Raw genomic sequence first — 14,563 nt, 5'->3', positions numbered from 1 at the left:
AATTAAAAGCAATAAAACACTACAAGAAACAAGTTGAAGTAAACTCAGAAAGGCTGGTCTACACAGGTCTTTTCAGGGAGGGAGGGAGGGAGGCAGGGGAGGGGGGCATCTCTGAACTGATGACATGTGTGGGGAGGGGGCACACAGAGGCCCTGTAATGTTTGTCTGTTGTATAAATAACTTGACAGGATCTCCAGACTTTAGGATAGCAGTGAGTCAATCATTTATTGTGTTCTCTCGTAGCATGACATACAACAACTGCCCGGCATCCGGTATCACGTGACCAATGCACGTTCCTAGTACGGGTTCTCTAGCAGCCCAATATACTACATCCCTCTTCTTAAGTTTCTTTCTTTTTTTTCCTTCTTTAACACAGTTGAAAAACAAATTCCCATTCCTTTTCTTTAACACAGTTGAGAAACAAATTTCTTTTTCTTATCCTCCAAACTGGCAAAATCACAGAACAATAGCAAATGTCCCCAAGAAAACAACAAAAAAAACATTCACCAAGTACAGATACAGCTTTTTTTTTTTTTCAACGCAATAACATTTCAAAACCATGCAGTCAATAACAAAAGTTGCAGTGCAAAAAAAAACTCAAGAGTCCACTTTTGTGTCCCTACTCTCTGAATCTCGCTGGAGTTCTGACTTGTCTCCCTGATCTAGTGCGATATGGTTGAGTGGGAGAGCGAGCATTGTCAACGTGTTCCTGCGGAGTGTGTGCTGAGGTGTGTGCATGTGAATTGTCCTGCTCAGAAAGCCTTGGGTTGTCACAGTTCATATCCACATCCACGTTTCGCTCAGCATCAGAAGATGGAAACTCTCTCTCAGCCGTCCCTCTGAGATGTCTTCTGTTCCTTCTGAACATCCTGCCTTCAGGTGTACGCACCATATAGGAACGTTGTTGTTCATGACTCCTCAGAACTACAGCTGGCTTCCAAGTGTTTCCAGACTGAGACTGCATTCTCACATTTTCTCCAGCATGCAGCTCAGGTAGGTGTTTGGCATGACGATCATAGTAGATTTTCTGTTTCGCTTGCTTTTCAGCTTGTTGTGAACTTCAAGCGCACCCTCAGGTGTGAGTAGCGAGGTGGACGTTGGCAGTTTTGTCTTTAGCCGACGTCCCATCAGCATCTGGGCAGGCGACAGGCCCACACCTTCCAGTGGTGTATTTCTGTACTCCAGAAGCGCTATGTATGGGTCACCTGACTTTTTGAGCAGTCTCTTGACGGTTTGCACAGCTTTTTCTGCCAGTCCATTTGACTGTGCATATCGTGGACTTGAGGTGACATGACTGAACTCCCAGTTATGTGCGAAGCTCTTGAATTCCGCACTGGCATACACAGGGGCGTTATCGGAAATCAGAAGGTCTGGTATGCCATGTCTGGCAAACATGGACTTCATGGCTGTTATAACACCCTTACTGGTGGTGTCGCTCAGCCTCATTATCTCCGGGTATTTGGAGAAGTAGTCGACACATAGAAGATATTCAGAGCCACTGCTGTGAAACATGTCGGTGCCAACCTTCTCCCAAGGTCTAGTCGGCAGTGGATGTGAGATCAGCGGCTCTTTTTGATTGTTACTTCTGTGCTCATTGCATACAGCACACTGTGCTACAACTTGTTCAATTTGGGCGGACATGCCTGGCCAATAAAGAACATCTCTGGCCCTTTCCTTACATTTGACCACGCCCAAGTGTGACTCGTGTATCTTGTCAAGCATCTGTGCTCTCAGTTGCTGCGGCACAATGAGTTTCTCAGATTTGAATAGCAGTCCTGAGGCAAAACTGATCTCCTCTCTGAATGTCCAAAACGGTTGCACGCTGTCTGGCACAGCAGACCTGTCTTTTGGCCATCCCTGCATAGTCATGTTCTTTAGCTCCTGCAGTACAGGGTCTTGTGCAGTTGCATTTCTGAACATCTCCTGCTTTTCCTCTGATATAGGCAACTGTGGCGTGATCCAGTTCACCTGCAGTTCCTCTTCCAGAAGATTCTCTTTCTGCTCACGTAGATAAGCGCGGCTCAATGCATCTGCAATGTGAAGCTCCTTTCCTGGCTTGTATGTCACTGCAATGTTGTACTTTTGAAGTCGCAGCAACATCCTTTGCAGCCTCATAGGAGCCTGATGCAGTGGCTTCTTGAAAATGCTTTCCAGCGGTTTGTGATCGCTTTCCACCTGGACTTCTCTGCCATATACATTTTTTTTTTTTTTATAATTCAAAATTTTATTTGTTTTTCAAAATCGTACAAAATCTAGATTCAGTACAAAGCAGCATTACAAACATTACAACATACCTTACAGATAGCCAGTCCAAGAAACAACAGTTAAAAGAAAAAAGAAAAAGAAAAATAACAAGGAAATCATTTAAGGTTCATATACATCCAGAACTCATCCCATGTCTCTTTCATTTTACTTTCTCCATCTACCCTGCCCAACATATATTCATATGATGTTATTTTGATCATTTCTTCATTCCATTCTTTAAGCCCAGGTGTTCTGGGGACCTTCCAATGACGCAACAGTATTCTGGCAGCGGTAACAAGTCCAACCTTTATAATAGTGAAATAATTTTTAGATATGCCAGGGACAGCAGTTCTGTCCCCTAATAGACAGAGCCGCGGATCTCTGGGCAATGTCAATCCCACCCATTTCTCAAGGAATTCCAGTACCCTACACCAGAAAGGGTGTACCATGCGACAGTCCCAAATCATATGCATATATGTGCCAATTTCTTCTTTGCATTTCCAACATGTGTTATTATCCGCGATTCCCATTTTAAGTAATCTAGTTGGTGTAAAATAATATCTATGGATAATCTTATACTGAATAAATTTCCCTCTTGCTTCTCTAATTCCACTTCCTACATTTGCTATAATTCTTCTCCAATGCTCATTTTCAATGTCAACCCCCAAATCATTCTGCCAAATCAATTTGAGACTGTCACATGTACCTCCCAACAGTTCTTTTGACATTTTGTAAAAAACAGATGCAGTATGAGCTTCATGTGGTAATTTTAGATATTCAACTAGTGAATTTGCAACAGTATCAAGAGTACTGCCCAGACAGTGTCTCATTTGTAAATATTTCCAGAATGTACCATCATTTCCAAGGTCAAATTTCTCTTTTAAATCTGAGTAAGTTATAAAAGCTCCATTTTCAAATAGATCACCAATAGTATTAAGTCCTGCTGCTTGCCATTTTTTCCAATATATCTCTTTCCTTCCAATACGTATTTTAGGATTATTCCAGAGTGATGAGTATGGTTGTTTATAATGTAAGATTTTATACTCTTTATGAATTTTCTCCCATACACTCCTTGAGTGTGAAATTATCGGATTCAGATTGGGCTTCCTCCTCACTGACTGTGACAGAACATCAATTGGGCGGAATGGTGAAGCCAAGCTTCTCTCTATGGTTACCCAGTCTAATTCAGAATTTGACCCACTCCAGTGTTTAGACAACTTAGCCATTTCAAAAGATATATTGTATGTCCTCATATCTGGTAGGCCGAGGCCACCTCTATCTTTGGGCATCCACATTTTGCTCAGTTTAATCCTGGGTTTCTTTTTTTCCCAAAGAAAATCCCTAATAATTTTATCATACTCTTTAAAAATCTTGTCTGAGATATTTAGTGGGAGCATCGTTGAGATGTAATTAAACTGGGGTGCAACCACCATTTTGATAACATTCACCTTACCCCATAAGGACAATTTCAGGGCACCTGCCATATACATATTGATGGAATTTCTCACATCCATATACTATGGCTAGGAGCTCTTTTTCAATCTGAGCATACCTTCGTTGACAAATCTGTGAGCGCCCTTGAGCCATATGCCACAGGTCGACCATCCTGCAGCATCACAGCCCCGATGCCCTCCGAGCTGGCATCCACAGACAGCGTCACAGCCTTGTTGACATCATAATATTTCAAAGTGGGAGCTTCAGTAATCAGTTGCTTCAGCTTTCCATAGCTCTGCTGCTGAGGCTCCTCCCAGTGCCATTCTGTTTCTTCCTGCAGCAGCTGCCTTAGAGGTGCAGAGACTTCAGATAAATTAGGAATGAATTTCGCTAGGTTTTGAATCATCCACATCAGGGGTGGGCAACTGGCGGCCCGGGGGCCACATGCGGCCCCCACCTTCACTTAATGTGGCCCTCAGGTTAATGTCAGGATACTGATATAATATTGGTTTCAGCTGTTTACAATTCCACAACATGCAAACATGACCCGCTTTAATTACTTCAGTCTAAATTAGTAGCTCATTGCTCAACACAAGTATAATTAAAAGGCATTTGAAATTACATAAAAATGCTAATTTTCAGGATTCCAATTCAAAAATAGTAAAAAATATTTCAACATTTCAATTTGAATATAGCAAAAATAGCCGATCTACAAGCTCAAAACGCGTCGCAACGCGACGCGTTTTGAGCTTGTAGATCGGCTATTTTTGCGACGACAGTAATATATGGCCCTAGGGAGTGAGTGTGGAAATATAGTGGCCCTCTCCATCGTCAAAGTTGCCCACCCCTGATCCACATGAACCTCATTAAAGCTGGCTTGTCAGCAGGTGGGGGTATTTGTACAATGGCTCTTATCTTCTCATCATCAGGCTTTAGCCCCTCTGCACTCAGTGTATGGCCAATGTACTTGACTTGTGTCATCTTGAACTTGCACTTGCTCTTATTGAATCGCAGGCCATTCTCATCTGCTCTCTGTAGTAGCTTTAACAGCCTCTGATCGTGTTGCTGTAATGTGTCCCCCCACACCAGCAAATCATCAATGATGTTGACCACGCCGTCTAATCCTTCAATCATTTGGGCCACAGCTCTCTGGAACACCTCGCTCGCTGACGAGATGCCAAAGGGAAGCCTCTTGAAGCGATACCGTCCAATGGGTGTGTTAAATGTGCACAGCTTGGAGCTCTCTTCATCCAGTTTTATCTGATAAAACCCTTGGTTTGCATCTAAAACGGAGACATATTTTGCATTAGGCATGCGTGACACCACTTCCTCCACTGTGAGGAGTGGATAGTGCTCTCTTCTAATTGCTGTGTTTAGATCTTTGGGATCCATACAAATCCTGATCTTCTTGGGTGTGACTACTGTCACCATACTGTTCACCCACTGTGTAGGCTCGGATTGCCGCGTGATTACATCCGACTGCTCCATTTTATGAAGCTGCTCAATTACTCTGTCCCTGAGAGCAACTGGGACTCTCCTTGGTGCATGTATCACTGGCCTCACTTCCGGTTCAATCTTTATGCTGTGCTCACCTAGCCTGGCTAATAAGCCAGACTAATATCACACAACACTGTCGCGGTAGGCAACTTTTTTTTGCCAACGGCTGATTCGGTCTGGTTTATTAACCAGGCTAGTGCTCACCTGGTAAGCAGCCAAGTCCAGAGAAGAGATGTTCATATTTCTTCTGTATGTTGTCTTCCTTCTCTGTGCTGTACAGCCTCTTCACCATTTTCAGCTTCGTGCTCGTTTCCCTTCCCAGGATCGCTGGTGCCTCTTTTTCAATGATCTCAAAATCAATCTTGTGTTTTTGGCCCTTGTACTGACAGGTGACTGACGTTTTGCCCAAGGGCTCCATCTTGTGGCCAGAGTATGCCACTAACCTGCACGTGACCAATGCACGTTCCTAGTACAGGTACTCTAGCAGCCCAATATACTACAGGCCCTGCATCGCCCCAGGTTATTAATTTGTGGGGCCGTGGCGACGCGGTGGCGTGAAGAGGTTGAGAACCACTGGTCTACATGCATAGGCGGATCTAGAAATGATGGGCCCCTGGGCCACCGTCATGCAAAAGGGCCCCCCCTTTGACGTGGCGCATACTGTCTGCACACGTAACCATAACAATTATGACATATAGGCCTGCGACATTCATATTACAGCAAGGGATTGCTTGAAAATAATAAACAGCCAAAAACGTAGCCAAATAAATGCAAACTGAGGGTTTAAACACATGCGGTAATGTACCGTATCCGTATCATGATGGTTTAGGACTTCTGGGGTTATTTTATTGACACAAATGAACCCATTGTTGCAGTCACAAGGACCGTGTGCGTCACTGTTATTCACTGTTGCCCCTTTTTTGTGGGGGGCCCCTGAGCTTGAGCTTGAGCCTCTTCGCGGACACTCATGCTCAGGGGCCCCCCCTAGCTCAGGGGCCCCTGGGCCTGGGCCCAACAGGCCCGTTGGATAATCCTCCCCTGTCTACATGTAGTGTATTTGGGTGGGATGGAAAATATACCCACTTCAGTTGCACAGGTGAAGAAAATACTGGACGAATGTGGTATGTCTTACCCAGAAATGGCCCAGAAATGGAATAACATTGACTGGTTGAAGCGAACTGTCGAACAAAGGTTGAAAGACCAGTTTTTACAAAAATGGCAAAGTGAACTCAATAGTATGACATCATGTGACATCTATGTTGAATACAAACAAGAGTTCAAATTAGAAAAATACCTTCTATGTGAAAACCGTAAGTATATTTGCAACTTTAGGCTAAACAACACAAGAATTCCAAAGGTCATCGGTAGATATAAAGGACTGGAAAGAAGTCAGAGGATTTGTAACCTATGTAATGAAGCCAGAATTGGAGATGAGTACCATGTTCTGTTGGAATGTAACTGACTACTAGCAGTAGCATTATGAATTTCAGGCAAAAATACCTGCCAATTTATTTTTTTACCCACCCTTCTATGTTTAAATTAATTACATTACTAAAATCTGAAAAACAAAAAGTAATCTAGATAAATTGGGTGATTTTCTGAAAAAATTTCTTCCACTGTACAAATAGGGAAAGCCTTCCGATATGTCGATGTATAACATGTAATGTATTGTATACTGTTGATTGTATACGTTTATGAATCTGTGCTCCAAACCATGTGATCATGGTCGTGAGTTAAATAATCTAGTCCTTACCCGTTCTGATATATTTCAACTTGTATAATATATTTGTGTGTGTTTTTGTAATGAATAAAAACAGCAGTATAACATGAAAGTATTCTTACAAATGCATGGTAGGGAAACGTTTTCATGGAAAGGACCGCAACATTTACACTTATTAGCCCACAGACCCCTATTTGAAAAGTATCAAGGACCCCCAGTTTGAAATGCACCACAGAAAGTATGGACAGTCGCACAGGTACTCCCAGATATATTTGGCAAGTCGCACAGATACAATTGCAGGTGCATTTGCGTCCAAAATGGTGTAAATTTTGAGCTTTGGCTTGAGAGAACTCATGGCTTTTGCAACCTGTGATGTTTGTAGATTAGACGTTTTCGCCGGAGCGTGCGCTGTAGCCACTTCACGCTGAGTGTGTGTGTGTGTGTGTGTGTGTGTGTGTGTGTGTGTGTGTGTGTTGGGGGGGGGGGGGGTGGGAGAGGGAAGACAGTTGTATCTTGTGTTGTGTTTAGCCGCACGAACTGAAGACGGTTGCATCCCCACTGAAAATGTGCACTTGGCCAGGTGTACACACACGCACGCACACACGCACGCTACACAGAACATGTGCGCTTGTCCACGTGTGCACACACGCACAGTACACACGCGCTGACACACACACACGCGCGCGCGAGTGCACAGCGAAAGTAGTTTTGCAAGTTTACGTGGGCTGTTGATGTCGGAAGTGGTGGAAGTCAACATGTGAAAGCAGCAGTGAGTCCAGCGTGATGCAGTGTGTGTGTGTGTGTGTGTGTGTGTGTGTGCAGATAGGCAGTCTGAGCGGTGGGCCAGGCGCAATATTGTATAGGCCACTGTTTGTTGTGTTGCGGTGGGAGCAGAGGAGACGGGCTAAGGCTTCGTACACACCTTTCGGACACACAGATCTGTCCGACCGACCACTGATTACATTTTTATGATTTGATGCCTCCATGTCCCACAATGCTTTGCGCGATTTGGGCGGTGCTACATACGCGGAAATAGATGCACATATGTTCAGTGTAGTTTTTTCTTGAATGCAGCAGCAGCTAGCGTAGTTTGTCGAGGCCGTTTTTCACACTCAAAGTGCCCTATTAGAAGGTCCGGATCAAGGACCAAGGACCAAATATTTGCATTTTGATTTTGGTCCGTTTGGTGTTCACACTGGACTTTGTAAAGCGGACTGGACTCACTGCTGCTTTCACATGTTGACTTCCACCACTTCCGACATCAACAGCCCACGTAAACTTGCAAAACTACTTTCGCTGTGCACTCGCGCGCGCGTGTGTGTGTGTCAGCGCGTGTGTACTGTGCGTGTGTGCACACGTGGACAAGCGCACATGTTCTGTGTAGCGTGCGTGTGTGCGTGCGTGTGTGTACACCTGGCCAAGTGCACATTTTCAGTGGGGATGCAACCGTCTTCAGTTCGTGCGGCTAAACACAACACAAGATACAACTGTCTTCCCTCTCCCACCCCCCCCCCCCCCAACACACACACACACACACACACACACACACACACACACACACACACACACACTCAGCGTGAAGTGGCTACAGCGCACGCTCCGGCGAAAACGTCTAATCTACAAACATCACAGGTTGCAAAAGCCATGAGTTCTCTCAAGCCAAAGCTCAAAATTTACACCATTTTGGACGCAAATGCACCTGCAATTGTATCTGTGCGACTTGCCAAATATATCTGGGAGTACCTGTGCGACTGTCCATACTTTCTGTGGTGCATTTCAAACTGGGGGTCCTTGATACTTTTCAAATAGGGGTCTGTGGGCTAATAAGTGTAAATGTTGCGGTCCTTTCCATGAAAACGTTTACCAAATATGAAAACGTTTACCAAATATGTAAACAAATGACACGTGGACATGTTAAGCGAACCAAATAGTGAAAAAAGAGGTCATTTTACGACGGAGGGAAAAATAACATGAGGGGGTGCGGGAAATCACTGTACAATTTTTGGGCGCAACCTTCAGTCACAGAGAGAAGAGAACAGCAACATGAATCATGATTGCAGCAACAACTTGAAATTGCATTAATTCTTAATAATTATTTTATTAGCCAAATAAGACAACAGATGAACAGAGGAGCAGGTGTTTGAACAATAATGTGCTTGCTGCTGCTGGTGCATAGACGTATAGCCTATACAACAAAGTATCCCCGAATCCCGATAAAAAGGACTTTTCTTCCATGTGTGCACCTTAACCTGATTCGATATAGGCCTGTTATTTCTGCGCATCAAATCGACGGGCATTTCCATGTCATCTTATGGTTTAAACTTGAAGCCGTGCTGGTCAGTTAAGCTTCAAGTCAGAACAGCTCCGCTGCAGTTGACCTATATCACGTCTTTTGCTATAGTGATGTAATCAATGAATCATTTAGGACCACCTGTGTAGCTTATTTAACATTTGCTCCATTGGCTCTTTATGTGTGCGGCCGTGCGCTAGAGCGAGACAGCATGATTTTAAATATTTCTCTGCCTGCGTCTCTCCCATAGAGCTATAAAATATATTATCGGGTCTCTCCCCCCACATGTGCGCGCGTCATAACTTTGCGTGGTGGCGGTGGCGCATGCTTAAAATAAACAGATCTACAAGCTTACATCGTGTACCATACCGTAAGTACCATTCGTGTCGATAACTTGTACATCTGTTATATTTGCGCATGTGAACCTCGTACGCTGCCATTACATTTCTACTCTAGGCTACTCATAGACATATATGCGTCTACTATTAAAATCAATAGTGATCCCCGTAAAAAAGACATGCTTTTAGAACTAATTATTAATGCAGCCTCACAACTGCCGAGGCCCGACGGCTATTTTGGCTATCGTCCTGTATTTCTGTATATAGAATAGAACTTAGTACCAGTCACTCACTGGAGACAGCCGTGCGCAACTTGGACTCTCCAAGTTACGCACGGCCGTAGCCAAAAGAAGACATACAAACAAGCGATATAATAGTCTGTGTCACGTAACTCAGAAGACTACAGCCTAAACCCCACCCAGTGCTGTCAAGAACGGAAGTTCTCTCCTATTAGTTGGCGGTTAAAAACCACCCTTCTGTCCGATCTGAAGTCCCACCCTGTTCGTTGGCTGTTTTGACTACAAGGTGTCCGATGTGTTTGTTGTGCCCTCCGCCCCCACATCGGACAGGTTTGTCCGATCAAACGACGTGACTCCCATTGAAAATGAATTGGAGCAGCAATCAAATAGCAATCAGGCATCGCACACGGACCGAACATTTGTTCTTTAGGTGTGTACGCAGCCTAAGGCCTCATTCACACGTACCAAACACCAATCAAGCAATGTTTGGTCGTTTTTTTGTTTTTTTGGGCCACCACAATGCTTTTCCAATGGGAGTCACATGGTTTGATCAAACATTTGTGTTTGATCGCTGATTAATGATTGCTCCCCCCTCATCAAACAAAAATGTTTGGTCAAACCATGTGACTCCCATTGAAAATGAATTGGAGCAGCAATCAAAAAGCAATCAGGCATCACACACGGACCAAACATTTGTTGTGTAGGTGTGAACTAGGCCTAAGACCTCCATATTATTATGGTCAATGCCTGTGTGAAAAGTGGGAGTGATTGGTGCAGGCAGGGAGCTTACCCGTTGTGAGATATTGCCCCCCCCCCCTTGTGGCCGCAGGGGTTACTGCGCCCTGAGCGCATTTTTAATTCACTAATAAATTCATTATTAATCTATAATTTGTTAAATTGGAAAAAGGGCTTCGTTAAGACCTCCATATTATTATGGTCAATTATGTGTGAAAAGTGGGAGTGATTTGGTGCAGGCAGTGTGGAGCTATGTGAGTGTTTCTGACACACAGACAGACACAGACAGACATTCAGACATTGGCCTAATTATAGTTTGAGTGATGAGTGATTTGAGTGATTTGAGTGATGAGTGAAGTGATGAGTGATTGAGTGATGAGTGATGAGTGAAAAGTGGGAGTGATTTGGTGCAGGCAGTGTGGAGCTATGTGAGTGTTTCTGACACACAGACAGACACACACACACAGACAGACATTCAGACATTGGCCTAATTATAGTTTGATGATGATGATGATAATGATGATGAAGCAATCATTTATGTTTAAAGCTCCTTGTGACTGGAACAATCTGCCTGTCCATATTCGTTAAATAACATCTTTTAATTTGTTTAAAACTGTGCTGTTCCTTTCACTAATCATCACTGTAACAGATCAATGATGCAATGATCCATGTGTTATGTCTACGTCATGTCCATGTTATGTGTAATGTTGTTTTGTTTGCAGTTGTTTTTGTTTGTTTGTTTGTTTTTTCATGTATTGTATTGTTTTGTTTTGTCTTGTTTTGTTTGTTTTGTCTGGTTGAATTGTCTGTAAAAGGTGTCTTTATTTATGTATGCAGTGTATTTTGTGAATTGCGGACCCCCTTGAAAACGAGATGGTTCATCTCAAGGGATTGTTCCTAATAAAGACATTTCAGACAAAATGGACATCAGTGTGAAATGGATACCATGTGTTAAAATGGTGGATCCTCTTTTAAACAAGTGTAATACTTTATGGTGTCGTCCACTCACAGTTGACAGTTTTCGTATTGAGTTGTACTTGAAATGTACTGAAATCGCTTGTATCGCGAGTATCGCTTGTGTGGGACAAGTGGGATGGGGGGACACCGTCTCCCCATCCCACTTGTCCCACACAAGCGATACTGGAGTACAGGGTTATAACTTACTACTTGAGTTGCTATTAAATGCCTTGATGTCATATTTGACCATAGGCCTATATTTGGCTATCATTTATAAACTCCTCTGGTGTTTAAAATCATACTTTATTTTAATTTGTATGCTATTTTAACAGGCTTAAAAACACATCTTGCAGGAAGAGACAATGAGAGAGCTTTACAACAGAAGGCCAACTATTAGGGCACTAACTATTAGGACATTTGAACACTGATGCAATTGCCTGCCAGTCACAATGTGGGACAGGGTCTCAATTTGTGGGACGCCTGAAAAGTCTTGGACTGTCCAAGCAAAGAGGGACATCTGGTCACCCTAAACCAGGGGTGCCCACGCTTTTTTGACCTGAGAGCTACTTTAAAAATGACCAGCTCAACAAGATCTACCCACTGAATACCATTGCTGAAAATAGTCTAAATATGTCATGGAATAGGTAGTGTTTTTTGTATTTAATTTGTAATGCTACTGACGTTTGTGCATTTAGCAACACTCTTGAAACTATAAGATTGCATCGTGGGTTTGAGCTGAAAGGCTCTTTTTTATGTCAATCAATCAAGTAATTTTAATTCAAGTGGCAGATGCAAAAAAAAATATATATATATTTTTTTATATTGAAATTAAATGTTCTTTAGGGGCATGTCATGCGATCTACCTGCACATCCTTTGTGATCTACTGGTAGATCGCGATCTACCTTTTGGGCACCCCTGCTTTAATGGATGGTGTCAGGGCGTTCTAAATTTGGGTGCTACCAGACGATTGCACGGGCACTCCCTCTTGGTGTTGTGGCTGTGGGTGGGTGTCACTCATTTTGGAGAAGTAGTTAGACAGGTATGACTGTCCCGAGAAGTAGTTTGGGAGGTACTGTATAACAATGACTCTTCTCTGTTTATCTGTTGTTGATGTTATCATGTATATGAATGAACTTGGTTATTAAACAATGGTGCCATATCATGCCCGTGCACGTGAATTGTGAGTGCTCTCTGTCAGCTTTAACAAACACGCACGCACGCACGCACGCACGCACGCACGCACGCACGCACGCACGCACGCACACACACACACACACACACACACACACACACACACACACACACACACACACACACACACACACACACAGCTTGAATGTCATCCAGACCATGGTCCTATGCTTCGACAGGCAATTATGATGAAGAGTACTTTAACCAGTGTGTCACGTGGACTGCGGTCACGTGTGTGTTATGATTTGTTATGATTAGTTTTGTTATGATGTAGTATAGATATATATATTTATTGGTTAATATTATGTATATATCTATATGAGGTAACTGGTGGTATTGTTATAGTTATATTGTATATGTTTAGACCAGCTATCTTTGATATCTCTTATTATATATATATATATAGCTATACATCCAGTAGACTTGTTATGAACCATATATTGGAATAGAGGGCGCCTTCTATTATATATGTGTTCTTCTCCACTCCAGGTTGGATTGGCTGTGTTTGCCTTGTAGTTCCATCAACGAGGGGCCGGCTCTAGCCCAGCGTCTGATCAACGCTTGGCTTCCTGATTGGCTGCCGGTCGCGTGCACTCGCTGCAGCAGTGCACTGTGTTCTCTACTTAGCCAGTTCATGTCTGACAGCTCGCCGGGGGAACGTCACTAGGATCTTCCCCCGACCCGCTGCTACTGATACGTGTAACAACTAGAGTACTAACTGTCAACTATCTAAAACCTTATTGTTTAAACCCATGTTGTGTCCGCCCTTCGGAAAGGCGTTGTTTGTTTCTTTTGTTTGTTTATTATCGAGCCTTATTGTAAATATATCTTTTGAGTTATGTTTTATTATATATATAGTTTTATAATAAAATGTCCCATTTGAGCACGGTTTCCTTGTTCTTCAGTCATATGTTACCTACCTACTACCCCTAGACTTATGATTGCGGTGGGAGCAGAGGAGACGGGCTAAGACCTCCATATTATTATGGTCAATGCCTGTGTGAAAAGTGGGAGTGATTGGTGCAGGCAGGGAGCTTACCCGTTGTGAGATATTGCCCCCCCCCCCCCCCCTTGTGGCCGCAGGGGTTACTGCGCCCTGAGCGCATTTTTAATTCACTAATAAATTCATTATTAATCTATAATTTGTTAAATTGGAAAAAGGGCTTCGTTAAGACCTCCATATTATTATGGTCAATTATGTGTGAAAAGTGGGAGTGATTTGGTGCAGGCAGTGTGGAGCTATGTGAGTGTTTCTGACACACAGACAGACACAGACAGACATTCAGACATTGGCCTAATTATAGTTTGAGTGATGAGTGATTTGAGTGATTTGAGTGATGAGTGAAGTGATGAGTGATTGAGTGATGAGTGATGAGTGAAAAGTGGGAGTGATTTGGTGCAGGCAGTGTGGAGCTATGTGAGTGTTTCTGACACACAGACAGACACACACACACAGACAGACATTCAGACATTGGCCTAATTATAGTTTGATGATGATGATGATAATGATGATGAAGCAATCATTTATGTTTAAAGCTCCTTGTGACTGGAACAATCTGCCTGTCCATATTCGTTAAATAACATCTTTTAATTTGTTTAAAACTGTGCTGTTCCTTTCACTAATCATCACTGTAACAGATCAATGATGCAATGATCCATGTGTTATGTCTACGTCATGTCCATGTTATGTGTAATGTTGTTTTGTTTGCAGTTTTTTTTGTTTGTTTGTTTGTTTTTTCATGTATTGTATTGTTTTGTTTTGTCTTGTTTTGTTTGTTTTGTCTGGTTGAATTGTCTGTAAAAGGTGTCTTTATTTATGTATGCAGTGTATTTTGTGAATTGCGGACCCCCTTGAAAACGAGATGGTTCATCTCAAGGGATTGTTCCTAATAAAGACATTTCAGACAAAATGGACAT

Source organism: Electrona antarctica (genome assembly GCF_951216825.1).
Source record: "Electrona antarctica genome assembly, chromosome: 5".
NCBI classification, from domain to species: domain Eukaryota; kingdom Metazoa; phylum Chordata; class Actinopteri; order Myctophiformes; family Myctophidae; genus Electrona; species Electrona antarctica.
This window is presented reverse-complemented; position numbering follows the sequence as displayed.